The sequence below is a fragment of the Bos indicus genome, chromosome 1 (assembly GCF_029378745.1).
Source record: "Bos indicus isolate NIAB-ARS_2022 breed Sahiwal x Tharparkar chromosome 1, NIAB-ARS_B.indTharparkar_mat_pri_1.0, whole genome shotgun sequence".
Classification (NCBI taxonomy): Eukaryota; Metazoa; Chordata; class Mammalia; order Artiodactyla; family Bovidae; genus Bos; species Bos indicus.
In genome coordinates, this window is record NC_091760.1 from 99964048 (window position 1) to 99980879 (window position 16832).

The following is a 16832-nucleotide window of genomic DNA, read 5'->3' on the forward strand; positions in this document are numbered from 1 at the left end:
AAGGAAGAGATCTAGTCATCTGTTCATTACTTATTCTTCATTTCTACTTCTTTGATCTACAAAAAGAACCAACAGGTTAGGCAAGGCATTGTGTGATTAAGAGATTTGAAAGGTGTGGTAGAGCCAGAGATGAGTAGAGGATGGTGGTGCTTGGTTTAAAAGTTAGTTACAGTATAGATTTGTTAAAGTGACAAGAAAAGGGGCCTCCTGCTGAGGGCTGTCTACTGCAAAGAGCTGCTTACGTTACTTCTCTGTGTTAGCCAACCATTTACACTGGAAAGGGTAATGTAGAAGGAGCGGGAAAGATAGAAGAACCCATAGAGCCTTTTCCTTTCAGTCCTCCTTTTCTCATCTATTAGCCAAAGTAGAGAGTATTGATAGAATGAATGCATCACAAGAAGTGAAATAAAAATAATCGAATTAGTCCTGTGCAGCACTTCCACTGTTCTGGGAAAAATAAAAAATATATATGCATGCATTGGCTGCAAACTATGAACTGTGTAATTCATATGACTTAAATGCCCTTATATTTTCATTAACTCTGGCATTGCATATTGTAAAACTGAATGGTAAAATTCATGTTGATAATTTAAATTCTAAATTTTTCTTTATTTATGAACAACATTGAAAGGCAAAAAAAAATGATAAGTTGAGGGAGAGACAGTGGAAGAAAGGAAAAAGCTTTTTTATGATTTATGACCTTTAGATATTTTTTCCCTTGCTTTTTGAACAAGGAAGCCCACATTTTCATCTTGCTCTGGGCCCACAAATTATGTGGCTGGTGCCGCAGGAAGAATATGGTGTCCTGGAATCCAAGTGAAGAAAGTGCTTCCAGGAGCGAGGAGTCTGTCAATTATGTCAAGTGCTGCTGAGAACTGAATAAGGTAAGGATGGAAAATCCATCATTACTTTCATCATGCTGCTGCTGCTGCTAAGTTGCTTCAGTCGTGTCCAACTCTGTGTGACCCCAGAGACGGCAGCCCACCAGGCTCCCCCGTCTCTGGGATTCTCCAGGCAAGAACACTGGAGTGGGTTGCCATTTCCTTCTCAGATGCATGAAAGTGAAAAGTGAAAGTGAAGTTGCTCAGTTATGTCCTACTCTTAGCGACCCAATGGACTGTACCCTACCAGGCTCCTCTGCCCATGGGATTTTCCAGGCAAGAGTACTGGAGTGGGGTGCCATTGCTCTCTCCGCTTTCATCATGGAGACTATCCAATTAAAGTCAGTTCTGTCAGAGACGGTAAAATATTGCATGTAATAGTTTGTGTGAGTAGCTAAGTCATGTCTGACTCTTTGTGACCATGTGAACCGCAGCCTGCAAGGCTCCTCTGTCTATGGAATTCTCCAGGCAAGAATACTGAAGTGGTTAGCTATTCCCTTCTCTGAGGATCTTCCTTACCCAGGGATCGAACCCAGGTCTTCTGCATTCCAGGCAGATTCTTTACCATCTGTATGATAGGTTAGCAATAGTAAAAATAAAGGGCAAGATTTATGCACTCATTTTTATCTGTGATGTTTTTATTTAAATAGTCTATTTAATTATGTTTCAAGAATAAATTAGCATTTGTTCAATGATAAAATGGAATCTTCCTAAAAGTGAAACAATTTAAGAAATATAGTTAAATTATTACTGTTTGTATCTTCTGTTGCAGCAGGTTAAAAAATGTTTATTTTTCTTTCTCTTCTTTTTATTTACTTTCTGCTTTCTTCCCCCTTTACTTTGAACATGAGTACACAAAGAAAGTAAATTATTAGATCAAATTTGGCACAAAAAAAATAGTTTGTTAAAAATCTGAGTGATATCAACAACAGAAAATGTAGATGAAATGCAATGACCAAAACCTTTGCCCTCCTCTATGTGCGTGCTCAGTTGCTCAGTTGTATTTGATTCTTTGTGAACCCATGGACTGTAACCCGCCAGGCTCCTCTGTCCATGGAATTTTCCAGCCAAGAATACTTGAGCGGGGTTGCCATTTCCTACTCTAGAGGATTTTTCCTGACCCAGGGATCAAACCACGTTTCCTGTGTCTCCTGCATTGGCAGGAAGATTCTTTACTGCTGGGCCACCTGGGAAGCCACCCCATCCCCATATTATTTACATAAAAATAAAATTTTCTAGTTCATTATGAAATTAAAAGACACTTGCTCCTTGGAAGAAATGTTATGACCAACCTAGACAGCATATTAAAAAGCAGAGACATTATTTTGCCAACAAAGTTCCATCTAGTCAAAGCTTTGGTTTTTCCAGTAGTCATGTATGGATGTGAGAGTTGGACTATAAAGAAAGCTGAGCGCCAAAGAATTGATGCTTTTGAACTGTGGTGTTGGAGAAGACTCTTGAGAGTCCCTTGGACTGCAAGGAGATCCACCCAGTCCATCCTAAGGGAAACCAGTCCTGAATATTCAGTGGAAGGGCTGATGTTAAAGCTGAAACTCCAATACTTGGGCCACCTGATGCAAAGAAAAGACGCTCATTTGAAAAGACCCTGATGCTGGGAATGATTTAAGGTGGGAAGAGAAGGTGACAGAGGATGAGATATTTGGATGGCATTGCCGACTCGATGGACATGAGTTGAGTAAGTTTCAGGAGTAGGTGATGGACAGGGAAGCCTGGCATGCTGCAGTCCATGGGGTCTCAAAGTGTCGGACCTGACTGAGCGACTGAGCTGAACTGAGTTCATTATGTGGTACTTCAAATCAGCCAGTAGATGGCAGATGTTACCATATTCAACAAATCGTTCTCAAAAGGAAACTGGTTATAAGATTACTCAAAATTATGAGTTGCGGAAACATAAAACCCTATTGATTCATCTCTCCACCCTCCCCGCTCTTGATGAACTCCTTCTGGGGGCTTGATTTCTGTGACAGTTTTCCTTGCATAGAGATGGAAGGATTAAAGCTTTCCCCTACATGTGTATAAGACAGATGATTCAGAAAGCAATTCTGGAATCCTATCAACTCCATAAAATATAAAATTAAATCACAAAACTGAGTAACAGATTGCATTTAAATGACTATGAAGATGAATGGCAATGTTGTACTGGAATGTTTTCAACCAAGGCCAAATGGATAACCACATTGATCTTGCATTTTATATCTTACAAAGAAGGACATGACATAAACATCACAAAACAAGCCAATATATTTACTGCTATGCTAAACTAGTTATAGAACCTTTAAAAAAAAAAAAAAGCTTTGATAAGGCATTTGTTCTTTTGACCACTGTGTTGTTTATTATTCCTTATATGGCAGTTCCAGTTAAAGAGTAGGTGAGGAGGAAGAAACCAGGGCTGTTAAAATAATGTAATACTGCAGCATTTAATGTTGTCCCCCATATGCAAAAGTTGACTTTTAGAATCTGCTGAAACTGAAGTCACTCAGTCATATCTGACTCTTTGCGACCCCATGTACTGTAGCCTGCCAGGCTCATCCGTCCGTGGGATTTCCCAGGCAAGAGTGCTGGAGTGGGTTGTCATTTCCGTCTCCAGGGGATCTTCCCTATCCAGGGATCATACCAGGGTCTCCCACATTGTAGGCAGATACTTTACCGTCTAAGCCACCATTTAGAATCTGCTAGAGATTATAATCAACCAAATTCCTTTTGTGGGATTTCATATTACTTATGTGTTGACTGATAACTTGAAATATATTTAAGCAAAATGTGAACCTTTGTTAGTTTGTAATTTTCCTAAGGAAACATACTAATATTCCCTTATGATAAGGGATTTTTTTTTTTCAGTTTTACAATTCTGTGAACATTTCATTAAAATGGCTGTAACTATCCTGCAGTATTTCATACCAGCCAAGTATTCTTGCCTGGAAAATAATGAAACAAACAAACAAACAAGAATTGATGAACATGGTGGAAAATTTTGGAACCTGAAAATAAAGAATCAGGGTCAGAAAATAAACCATATTCCATACTAGAATTCTCCATCACTGCTGACTCTTTTCTAATTCCACGGTATACACTCTGTTTTTCTCTCTACCTGCCCCTTCTCACTGTCTCCCCTGGATTCCTCTTCTGCCTGCTTCTTTCATGCTTCGTCTCTCAGCACTTTTCTCATCACTCTTCACTATTGCTCTATACAATCTATACAATTGTAAGGATACAATTCATTCCCCGTGTTTCAGCTGCTGTGAATAACTAGTTTCTCTCCAAATCCTATGAGTCAGCATCACATACATAGAAGTTATATTTAAGCTCTGACATTAGGCTGCCTGGATTCTAATACTAGTTTGACCACTTAATGGTTAGGTGATATTGATAAATTACTTAACCTCATTGTCTCAGTTTCCTGTCCTGGAATTTGAGAATGATAATAACTCTAATATCTTGTGATTAGGTTAGAATGAAGCAATTCATGTAATTCATTTAGCACAGTATCTGGCAAAAAATAAGGACCTAGTAAATATCCCATCTAGAGCTTTTCCTAAGAAAACAGAGCCATCCATATCCACTGGAGGTCCTCACTCTATGTCTTCTTACAGAAGCCTTAAGATGATAGATCTAAATCTTACAGATCAATATACAATCCCTGAATTACAATCCCTGAATCAGTTTTCCCAAAGCTAAGGAAACTGATGTTTAATATTTAATGTTGTAGTGCTTTTCCTCTAAAGTCAAGAAGATACCTACCATATCCATAACATTTAGCATCATATTGCAGATACTAACCAAAGCAGTTAGATGTGAGAAAGCAACTACTGGATTATGACAAGGAAACAAGTAGGTAAAACTTTATTAAGAGAAGATGTGATTATATATCTGGAAAATTCAAGAGGATCCATGGAAAAAATACAATAATCAGTAAGAGAATTTGAATAAAATAATAGGTTATAAATGTGTGTGTGTGTGTGTTTGTCTGTGTGTGTGTTAGTTATTTAGTCGTGTCTGACTCTTTGCAGCCCCATGGACTGTAACCCACCAGGTTCCTCTGTCTATGGAGTTCTCCAGGCAAGAATATGGAAGTGGGCTACCATTCCCTCCTCCAGGGGATTTTTCCAGCTCATTGATCGAACCTGGGTCTCCTGCACTGAAGGTAGATTCTTTACTGTCTGAGCCACCAGGGAAGCCCCAGTTTATAAAGTAAGGATACAAAAATTAATAGGATATATATGTATGTATGTATGTTTATAAACATATATATGCATAAACAAAAATAGAAAGTGTAATTAAAGACTCCATTTATGATAGAAAATAAAGAAAAGAGAAAAATAATAACATAAACTTAACAAGAAATGTCCAAAACTTAAATAAGCAAAACTGGGGATTGTTTTTGGAAAAAAACTGGATCTTAATGAATGGAAAAACATATCGATTCTGGGAGAGAAAGAGGCAACATCATAAAGATGTCAATTCTCCCTGACTTAAAGACTGGGAGAAAAACCTGTGTCAGATTTTTTTCTTTTTTCTTGTCTGCACCACTTGGCATGTGGGATCTTAGTTCCTGATTAGGGATCGAACCAGCACCGCCTGCATTGGTAGCAGAGTCTTAGCCACTGGACTGCCAGGGAAGTCCCATATCAGACTTTTTACAGTACTATAAAGCCTCTGTAAGTTAAACAATTTATATTAGCACATGAATAGGCATATAAACCAAAGGGAAAAGTAGAAAATCCAGAAATAGATCCAATTCCATATGGAAATTAATATACATTATAGGTGCCTTCACACATCATTGGGGAAAAGATGGACCTTTAAATAAATGTTGTTTTGATTACTGGGTAGCCATATGGAGAAAAATTAAATTGGATCCATTTCTTACATCATAAGCCAGGATAAATTCCCAACAGATCAGATATTTAAATCAAAGATATAAAAAAACACCATGTAGAAAAAGCTTCAGTGAATTCCTTTATAGTCAGGAGATAAGAAAACATTCCTAAATATTACTCAAAATCTAGAAGCAATGAGAAAAAAGATTGACAGATTTTTATCTTGTAAAAGTTAAATTTTTTTTCATTATAAAAATATAGCATACCATTCACAAAATTTAAAAAATACAAGTAGCAGCCTGGGAAAAATATTTGCAAAATATACAGTGAAAGGTATACTGATATATAGAGATGAAAAAGGCCAAGAAGTGGTCTACAGAAAATTCATAGAAAAAGATATATAAACTGCTCTTAACAGTATGAAAAGTTGTCCAACCTTACACATGAGTTGATATAATTGTTTACTGTGTGATGAGTTTGCACATGTTCATTACATCCATGTATGTCCAAATTTGATTCTGTCATTCATTTGACTGAGAACTTCAGATGGCTTCTCATAGCCTGTAGGATGAAGTCCGCTTCGTAGCATGGCATTTAAGACTTTTTAGACAGAGTTCTGCCTAATTGTTTAGCCAAATCCCTTACCATTGTTGTTGTCCTTGTTAAGTCGCTTCAGTCGTATCTGACTCTTGGTGACCCTAGAGTCACCAAGACAGCCAGCCAGGCTTCTTTGTCCATGGGCTTCTCCAGGCAAGAATACTGCAGTGGGTTGCTATTTCCTTCTCCCTTACCATTATCCAACTCTAAAACATTATGCTGTAGTTGCATCAAAGGTTTTGTTATTCCCCAAACATGACATGTATCTTTTTCATATGTCCATGACCTAGCAACTTGTTATTTCCTCTGTCCATAGTCCCCTTTTCTCTGTTCTCTGCTTGGTAAAATTCTACTGTTCTTTAAAATACACTCAAGAGTTCAAGTGTTGAACTTGCTTGCTCCTTTGAGTGCCCTTGACACTTTCCACAGATGTTTATTAAAGCTGTTCTGGGATTTCCTGGGTGGTCCATTGGTTGGAACTCCACACTTCCAACATCGGGCACTCCAGTTCAATCCTTGGTCAGGGAACTAAGATCCCACGTGCTGTCCAGCTCGGCCAAAAAGTTAAAAAGAGACAAAACCTTTCTTACACAGTTCTGTTGCTGCTCCTGCTAATTCGCTTCAGTCGTGTCCGACTCTCTGCAACCCCATGGACTGCAGCCTACCAGGCTTCTCCATCCATGGGATTCTCCAGGCAAGAACACTGGAGCGGGTTGCCATTTCCTTCTCCAACACAGTTCTGTAGTAACTGGTTTTTATGTATGCTTCTGCCATGGACACAGGGTACTTTCTTGCCTCAGTTTCTTTAGTATTTTAAGTGCTTAGCACAATGCCTGGCCCTAAAAAGGCATGGAATAAGTTTGTTGAATAATATGATTTTTATGCTGTTGCCAAAAAGACTTCAACATTTCCTATATAAATCTTTCAAGACAGATGTCAAGGGGAATAGAAGCTAGAAAATAGATGTCTTGCAGATTTTGTTTACTTAGCACCCTGAGTTTTGGCTATTAGTCAGGACTTTTAGTTAAATGACAAAAACTTAGCTTGAACTTGCTCTGCAAGTGGGCAAATTATTTGCTCTGAAAGGCAAAAAGGCAAAGCTTGGAAAGTAGATTTAGCCTCAGGGACACTGGGTTTCTCTCTCTCTCTCTCACATACACACACACACACACACACACACACACACACACACTTCTTTCCACTTCTGATTGATGTCTTCATCATCTTAGGCCTGTGACCTCCACAAGGCAAGAACTGGTAGCAGAAAGCTCTGGGCTTGTATTCTGAAGGCTTGTTAACTAACAAGAAACAAAGCTATTTCCTGCCAGATTCTGTTAGAAAAATTCTATGCAGGTACTCAGATTGGCCCGAGTCCTATTGATACATTTGTCCCTTAGCTAATTTCCATGACTAGAAAGGTGACATATGTGATTGATCCCCGTCTGGCACCCGTGCCCATCCTGGGGCGGAGATGGGGGAAGAATAATGTGATTAGCAGCCCCCATGAGGACCATATTTTGGAAAGGGAGAGGAGAAGCTCCCCAAGACAACAAAGATCTTGTCTGGACATAGTAATACAAAGAAATGACTCTCCAACATGCATGTGAAGAAAATAGTAAGATCAAATGTTGAAAGGATGTTATATAATTTTATAATTAAATTTTTCTTCTTCCTGATAAATAAATATTGTAGCTCAAATACATGATAAAATATATCCATCAAAAGAAACAGCTGACCACGAATCTTATTTGAATGCTTTCATCTTTGGGTTCCTATTTCTAATTATTTTTTAAATAAGGACTCACCTAAAGAGTAAAATTCCCTAACCTAAACTTTCTAAGTTTGATACATACATTTTATTATCTTATTCTTTGTCAACCATATTCTCTTGTTCTTTCTTTCACTGAGCACATTTCCTGCAAAATCAAGTACAGTATTCAAAAATAAGAGAAAATTGAAGATTAAAAAAATGTTCTTGTCTGTGAATGTTACCACTCAAAGATGTTTCGAGAGTAGAAAATTATGGAGCAAGCACTTCCATGATATTCACTCTTAACCAAGTTTTCTGATAGCACTTGTGAAGGTATTATAGCATCACAGTGCTCTATATCCAGGAAATTGGGTTGTCTGGCCAAGTATCATCACCCAACTCTGGAAACTACAGTTAAAAAATGTGATCTCATGCTGGTGTGACAGCCCCAACAAGCAACTTTCTCTTGGACTTATTTGGTCCACATACATTTGATTGCCCATAATGGGTAAAAGAACTATCCCAGGAATAGTGGGTGGACAAAAGAAAACCCTCAAAAAGTTAACCCTCCTTAGGAAGAGAAGTGTGCAAAACTGCTGAGTAAGATTTTGAAATAACTTAAGCAAATTAAACCCTTTAATGTAAAGATATATTTATTTTGCCTATCTGTATTTTGTTTATTATGATGAACATACATTTCAAAGATAAAACAAAATGAAAAGTTATTGTAAAATATAAAAGGCTGTGTTCACCATCAAATATGGCATCAAATAATTACAAATCCCATTTCTACCAGTCACCAGCTGTATGAATATGAACAAGTTAATTAATCTCTCTAAGCTTTGGTTTCTTGGGCTATATAATGGAGCTAATAATTCCACCTGCTCAATATTAAATAAGATAAAAGGCAATAAAGTGGTTAATACTGTGTCTGGAATATAGGAGCTGCACAAAACACTATGTTCCTTATTCTTGATATGAATATGAACAAAATCTCATTTGCAAGTTGGAAAAACATTAAGTCTAGGAACAAGTAGTGCCTAACCTAGTTTATTCTTTCCCAATAATTGCTCAAATATGAATTCTCTAGACTCTTCCAACTTTACATCGAACCCTCTCAGAAGCCACTCTGAAGATCTCCGTGTCTTGGGCTACTGTTGCCACATATTTTATTTCTAGTAGCAGACACTGCCTTCAACTTCAGAGAGCCACAGAAACAAGCAAATCTTGCCACCAAGAGAACACAACCTGAGACTATTGGTATCTGCATCTTTTTTTTTTTTTTTTCTAATTGAATCACAATGGGGGGATAAAATGGTGACTTTTCCTTTCTCCTCATTTCTATTACTTTATTTTTCAAAATTATTCAGGTGGAAGTGGTGAATGATGACAGTCTCATCTTTCATCTTCCTTCCATCCTCTCTCCTGCCTCTCAACTCTGGATGGGCTCTTAGTGTTTCTTTCCCACAATGAGAAAGCTAGTTACTGACTTGCATTCTACTCAACTGTCCCTAAAGTTTTCTCACTACCAAACTGGACTTTCTTTTGAGAGGGACTCTTCATTTCTTTCTCTTGTTCAAAATCTTTTTAAACAACAACATCCCAAGAAAGGCATGCAGTTTTATCTTCCTTAGAGGTTATTAGCCAATTGAGACAGACTCTTGACAAATAGATTTTCTCCTGACTTGCTATTTGAATAATCTTAAAGACGAAAGTTAGCATTCTTGTATACAGCAATGCAACTGAAACAAAACAAAATATAATTCTCACTAGCAGAATTCTTGGAAAACAGAATTGATGGCTCTCTAAGTATGGTAGCTACTACTCTTGGTTCTTCTACTAATGAACGTTTAATGTATAACTTACTACTTGTCAGGTAGGGAATAGGCATCATTTAATCCTTTTAGCAACACTAAAACAATCATTGTTATGATTTTTTACCCTTTATAGTTGAGGAAACTGTAGCTGACAGTGGTTAAGTAATTGGACCAAAGCCACCCATTTGGTGAGTGATGGAGTTTGAGACATCCCAATTAAATTGTTAACCTCAATAGATTCTATGATGTACTCAGAGAGGAATATAACCATTGAATTAAACGTTTTAATGTGTGCAAAAGTCCATTCAAAAAGCATGAATTTAGCTCTAAAAGTTGTTTGCATTAAATGAACAATAGTCATTTATCAATGAATTACAGTATATTACTCTTTAAGCTTAATCTGTATGACCTACTGTTCCAAGTTTGAGGGCTTCTCAGACCACTATCGCACTTTAGCACTGGAAAGAAATTTAGAATCTGTCTACTTCAGTGTTTTTTCAACAATACTCTGGAGATGCCCAGTCCCTTGGGGACCATTTTGGAAGAAGGGGCAGGCTTATCAGGCATACCTGGTATTTTCCGGATGCATGGTTACTTGATCCTCTTCATAATAACGATGCATATATTGTTTCAGACCATGGCTGTTCTGTAACTGGTTTATAAGTAACTGGGAGTTTAGAAAATTTGGCGAAGCATCCACCAAACCGATCATCTGAATGTTTACATTTTCAGTCAGTTTTGGTAGAAGTCTGACTTTGGTTGCATCACTTGACAAGGAAAGAAAATATATCATTCTTCATGAGATTTATGTCAAAGATGTACAGACACCATGATTTTCTCAGGTACTTCCAATTTCAAATATTCAGTTCTGGATTTTCCCATATATTAGGAAGTGTCCCCTTCCCCCCCACAATTCTAGTTTATAGAAAATAATCACGGATTGAAGTCAGTCAGGATTATAAAATGAACTAGTCACAAAATTTGTTGCCCCACAAAAGATGTGGAAACACAAACTGGGAGCAATCTGTCTGCATTAAGATTTTTTTTAAACTACTCATGAAAATGCTGAGTGTATAACATTTATGAGGCATAACTTTATGAATGTGGTACTTCAGTCATAAAGTGTTGTAAAACCACAATAGTGAAAAAGCAGTGTAGTTAAAGTTGAAAAAAAAAAATGACGTAGTACAAAGTGTGTGGTGGGATAATCATTATGTCTGTTATGAGCCATTACTTTGTCTATGGTCAGAAGTTTGAATTAAATCCAAAAGGATTAGTTATAATTTAATGTCCCATGCACCCAGGCAGAAAGAAGTTTTCATTTACTTATGCAGTAAATATACACAGGTATGAATAGATGCATAATCACCAGAGGTTATTGGCTGGAATAAGAGTGTTAGGGACAGCCTGCCTGAGTTCAGATCCTGATTCTGCCTCTTACTAGCTCCTAAGTTAGACAAATGACTTCATTTTTCTGTTCTTTAATTTACCCATCTGTAAATGGGGCTAATAATAGACCCTACATCATATTGCTGATGTAGGGATTAAATAACTTAGAAGAGCACCTGGCGTATATTGTAGTACAAATACTTGGGGCCTGCTCTGTGTCAAGCATTGTCATTTATTCTGGGGACATGAAGGTGAACAAGACAGAGAAGGCCTCTGTTGCAGTCTGCAGTCACATTCTAGTGCAGAAGAGAAAAAATCAGGAAGCATACACCATAAATACATGAGAAAATTGAAGACTCTATTTAGGACTTCCCCAGTCGTCCAGTGGTCCAGTGGTTAGGAATCTGCCTGCCAATGCAGGAGACACAAGAGCCTCAGGTTCAATCCCTGGTCTGGGAAGATTCCTCATGTTGCAGGGCCACTAAACCCATGCACCACAACTACTGAGCCTGAGCTCTAGAGGGGCTGAGCCACAACTACTGAAGCCCATGGACCCTAGAGCTCGCAATAAGAGAGACCACTGTAATGAGAAACCCACGCACCGCAACTAGAGAGTAGCTACTACTCACTGCAACTGAACAGAAATGCGAATGAGAAGACCATGACACTTCAGAAAGTTCACTTTTAACCCTTTCATGTCCAACCTGAAATAGCCAATGTAAGCTGTAAGAAAGGCACAACCTAAAAGTTGTGAATTAAGTTTTGTTCGGGGATCATACTGAGGATTATAGCCTAGGAGACAGCCTCTCAGATAGCTCTGAAAAACTGCTCCAAAGAAGGAAAAGAGGAGCCAGGATATAAAGGAATTTTTAGCTGGAATAAAACATGTAGTCCAACATCAAAAGATTATTGCTAATCACAAAGCATAGACATTTTAACTAATGAATTTAGTGCTTTTTTATGTATGAAAAGATGCAAGACTATGGGCTTGTGGAAACTGTTCCTTAGCTGCTGCTGCTGCTAAGTCACTTCGGTCGTGTTGGACTCTATGTGACCCCATAGATGGCAGCCCACCAGGGTCCCCTGTACCTGGGATTTTCCAGGCAAGAACACTGGAGTGGGTTGCCATTTCTCCAATGCATGAAAAGTAAAAAGTCAAAGTAAAATCACTCAGTCGTGTCCGACTCTTAGCGACCCCATGGACCACAGCCTACCAGGCTCCTCCATCCATGGGATTTTCCAGGCAAGAGTACTGGAGTGAGGTGCCATTGCCTTCTCCGGTTCCTTAGCTATGCATCCAAATTATTGAGGGCTTCCCTTGTGGCTCAGCTGGTAAAGAATCCATCTCCAGTATTCTGGCCTGGAGAATTCCATGGACTATACAGTCCATGGGGTCGCAAAGAGTTGGACACGACTGAGTGACTTTCACTCACTATCCAAAGTACAGATTCTTACTGTTTTTCTCTGTCCTGAACTCACCTCAGGGTACAACCTTGGGAGGGGTTTCCCAGGTGGCACAGTGGTAAGGAATCCACCTGCCAATGCGAGAGACTCAAGAGATGCAGGAGACACAAGAAATGAGGTTTGGATCCCTGGGTCAGGAAGATTCTCTGGAGGAGGAAATGGCAACCCATTCCAATATTCTTGCCTGGAAAATCCCATGGACAGAGGAGCTTAGCAGGCTGCAATCCACTGGGTCACTAAAAGTTGTGTACACACACACACACACACACACACACCCTCGTGGGTGTGTAGGGAGGGTAGGATGGGTAGGGAGGGAGCTGTATGTGCAGTAGCTGAAGGTTTGCTCCTGATAGGCAGGCAGCATTACTTGTTTAGTGAATTGCCAGGCAACAGTCCCTTTCCACAGAGGCAATAAAATATAGTGCAGTTGCTAGTGCAGAGTGGGGGCAACAAATCAGATCGCAATGTCTATTATTGGAAAAATAATTCTTTGTTAGATCGTTTATGCTGGATTTGGGGTGAAACATATTTGCTCATGGGATAGAAGTCTCTAATACTGAAATACTGTTATTCATTTTAAGGATGCATTTTAAGAACTGTTTGCTAAAATAACTCATGAGTATTTTTCTAAAATCTATGGTGAACTGTAAAGACTGGGTCAATGAGAATGGAAGTAGGTTAGCTGGCCCTATTTTAATGTCTACAATATTGAAGCATCAGATGAACAGAGGGAACAGTCAGGAATTTGCTCTTTGTGGACAACCCCTCTGAAGAGGGCACAACCCCTCATCATAGCTTCCTCTTTTATGTAAGCTAGACCTTTAAAGAGGAGCCTTTCTTAAAATTCGTTCTTCCTTTGTTTTTTTCAGCATTGACACATTTTTATAAAGACAATTGTGAGACTGCAGTATGGGAACTGTATCTCAAAATGCAATACTAAGGACCTAGTTTTTTTATGCAGAGATCTTTTGAGTACTCTAGGCTACTTTCACAGCAAATAAAATATTTTTCAGTTATTCGTAATAAAGTAATACAAACAGTTCACTCAAATTATGACTGAAAAATTAGCTAGTATTTATTTTATCACTCTCCATTGTGGCTCAGCTGGTAAAGAATCCACCTGTAATGCGGGAGACCTGGGTTCGATACCTGGGTTGGGAAGATCCCCTGGAGAAGGGAAAGGCTACCCACTCCAGTAGTCTGGCCTGGAGAATTCCATGGACTATAAAGTCCATGGGATCACAAAGAGCTTGACACGACTGATTGACTTTCACATTGTTAAAAAACCAAATTCAGCTGAGTCAACTTGAAGATATAATTGGCTTTATTCAGTGATTCATGAGTTGGGCAGCATCCTGTCTAACAAATAGGAGGGATCTCCAGGGAACTGTATGCAATCGAAGTCTTTTATAGGCAGGAGGGCATGAAAAAGGAAGTTTCTGACAAAGAGTGGACTGTTTCAGGCACGGTTGCCATCCTTTAGGGAAAAGGAAGGAGTCTATCCAGCTGATTGATTAATTCTGATCAGGTAATCCCAGATTAACTGATGAAAGGTTGCATTCTTGGGAGAGGCTGAAAGTGAAGTTAGTTTAGGTCTTAAGCTTTGTTTCCTGTACTGAAGGAAGAGAATCCATCTGGGCCCTGTTATTCCTTTTTTTTTTTTTTAGGCACATGCTAGCTGTATTATTTTATTCTCACAATCCCTATGAACTGGGTATTATCCTGTCAGTTCCTGTGCTGATTTAGCTGAGGCCTGGAAAGACTTCACCAACAAAACGCTTAATCATCATGCTCATCATTGGCATCACATGGTTTTCTGAAGGGGTAGAGTTCAGGGGAAAAAATGAATTAATAAATGTGTATATGATGATTTATTGTAACTAGAATTGTCTTCAATGCAAAGTTTAAAATAGAGCTCCCTAACTTTGTAAAGACACGATTGAGTGGGAAAGGTATTTCTCATTTGGATAAGAGGATACTGCAGTTGTTCATGATGTGGTGAATGAATAGTCACAATGAAAGTGTCCTTATTGACAACCATCACAGTTTGCTGTAATAACTTTTTTTTCATTTTGGATCAGTTGTGCTAGTAAAGGATATTTGTTCCACTTCAAGGACAGATGATGTATTAGCATTCCTGGCTTGCATTGACAGGGAAGGAGCTTTTCAGCTCTGACTGGCAAGTCAGAAACCACCAAGGAGACAGACAAAAATCATAGTTGGAACTTGAGAAAATATTTGTTTTGAATCTCAGTAATGTCTTTCTTTCACATTAGAAATTCAACTATTAAGTTTGAGTTGTTGCTCTTTTTCCTCAAGGCTTGTTGTATCCATCCTTCCTGAAATAACAGCAAAGGGATGCAAGAAAGCAAAGAAGCTCGAGGACAGCCATTGATTACAGTTTTACAAAGTGAAAAACAAAGTGTGGGCTTAGGGAAAAAAGATACTTGAAAAGTTTACATCAATCTTTTTGACCCAGAGTAAGTAATTAGCAATTACTTTTTATTGCCTTTGTTAAAAGTTTTTTTTTTAATTACTTCAAAATTTCCTAAATTGCAAATGTTAAAAACTTGAGTGCAGTTGAATATCATATGTTTCATGCTGGCTATATTTAAGAATAATTTAGGAAAGTATTATCAGAAGACTTGTTAAATTCTCCTATGGGTAAATATGAGTATCTAATCTCTATGGGAACCAGAAATACTTCTGCTTTCTAGTGACAAATCTACAAAATAACATGTTTGAACAATTCTATGCTCTGCAGTCACCGTGGAATACAACTCAAAACACAGTTTTGTCATTTACTAAATATCTGCTTTTAGGAACAAAATAAAGGGTGAGAGTCTAAGTAGCTGATGCTTGGCCACATCCACACCTCAATTCTTTCCAGCATCTTAATGAAAAACAGTTGTCTTGTGACCTGGAAGAAGAGGTGAGTGATGTTAAAACTCAGGCTGGCACTGTAATACTCTGGGTGAAGAGAGGATACTCTGCTATGAAGTAGGAAGTTGTTGAAGGACCTTATATTTATAAAACAGCACACTTCAAAAATACTATTTGAAGTATATGTACTGACAGTGTACATTTGAAAGAGGTTCCATTTTTGTTTTTTTCAGTCCAGTGGAATATTAAGGACCTATCATTTTATAGAAAACCCAATACTTTTTCTCTAAAAAGCAGGATAAAGGAAGCATTTTCCATCTAATATTTGGTGTCTTCTTAATCATTAACCTCTTCTAAAGCTTAAGAGTTCATGTTTACTCTGTAAAGCTGCAAAAAAAGTTTGTGTTTGTCACTAACATTTTAATTTGTTAATAATCTAAAAAATAAAATTTGATTATATCCTAAATGTTAATTTAGTAGAAAGGAAGATATATGTAAAATGAATGATTTACACATGAATAAATAAGAATAAATGCAGAGACTTGGGAAAGTTACCAGAAGTTTCACCACGATGCACCCTGTACATCTTACTTATTAGTATGTGCCTGAATCAACCCTATGTGTAGCTGTAAAAATGAAGAGTGATTACACTTAAAATGTCAAATAAATTGCAATAAGTTTAATGCTGTTTTCTGTTTCTGGAAATTTCTTTCATGTTCCTCCCAACCTCCAGCCTACTGGAAAGAATTCATATCTTACAGCACTAGTTCATAATTTCTCATTTATATCATTTTATTTTGGGAGATTTTAGCAGTGAAATATATTTAAAATTTTACCTCCATGAGGTAAAATCTAGTCTTGATTATAATACGTTGGTTTAGAAAGCTTGTTGGGTTTTAATTTTTTTTAATTTATTTTTGATAGTCGCTTTATAATTTTGTATTTGTTTCTGCCTTACAACAGCATGAACCAGCCATTTTGTTTTGTTTAGGCACTAAGTCGTGTCCACCTCTTCTGTGATCCCATGGACAGACCCCCCACCCTGGCCCCAATTCCACCCCTCTAGGTTGTCACAGAGCACCAAACTGACCTCCCTGTGCTCTATAGTAGCTTCCCATGAGCTAGCTATTTTTACACATGTGGACTTTAATTTTATTTATTTTTTATTTTTTAATTTTATTTTATTTTTAAACTTTACATACTTGTATTAGTT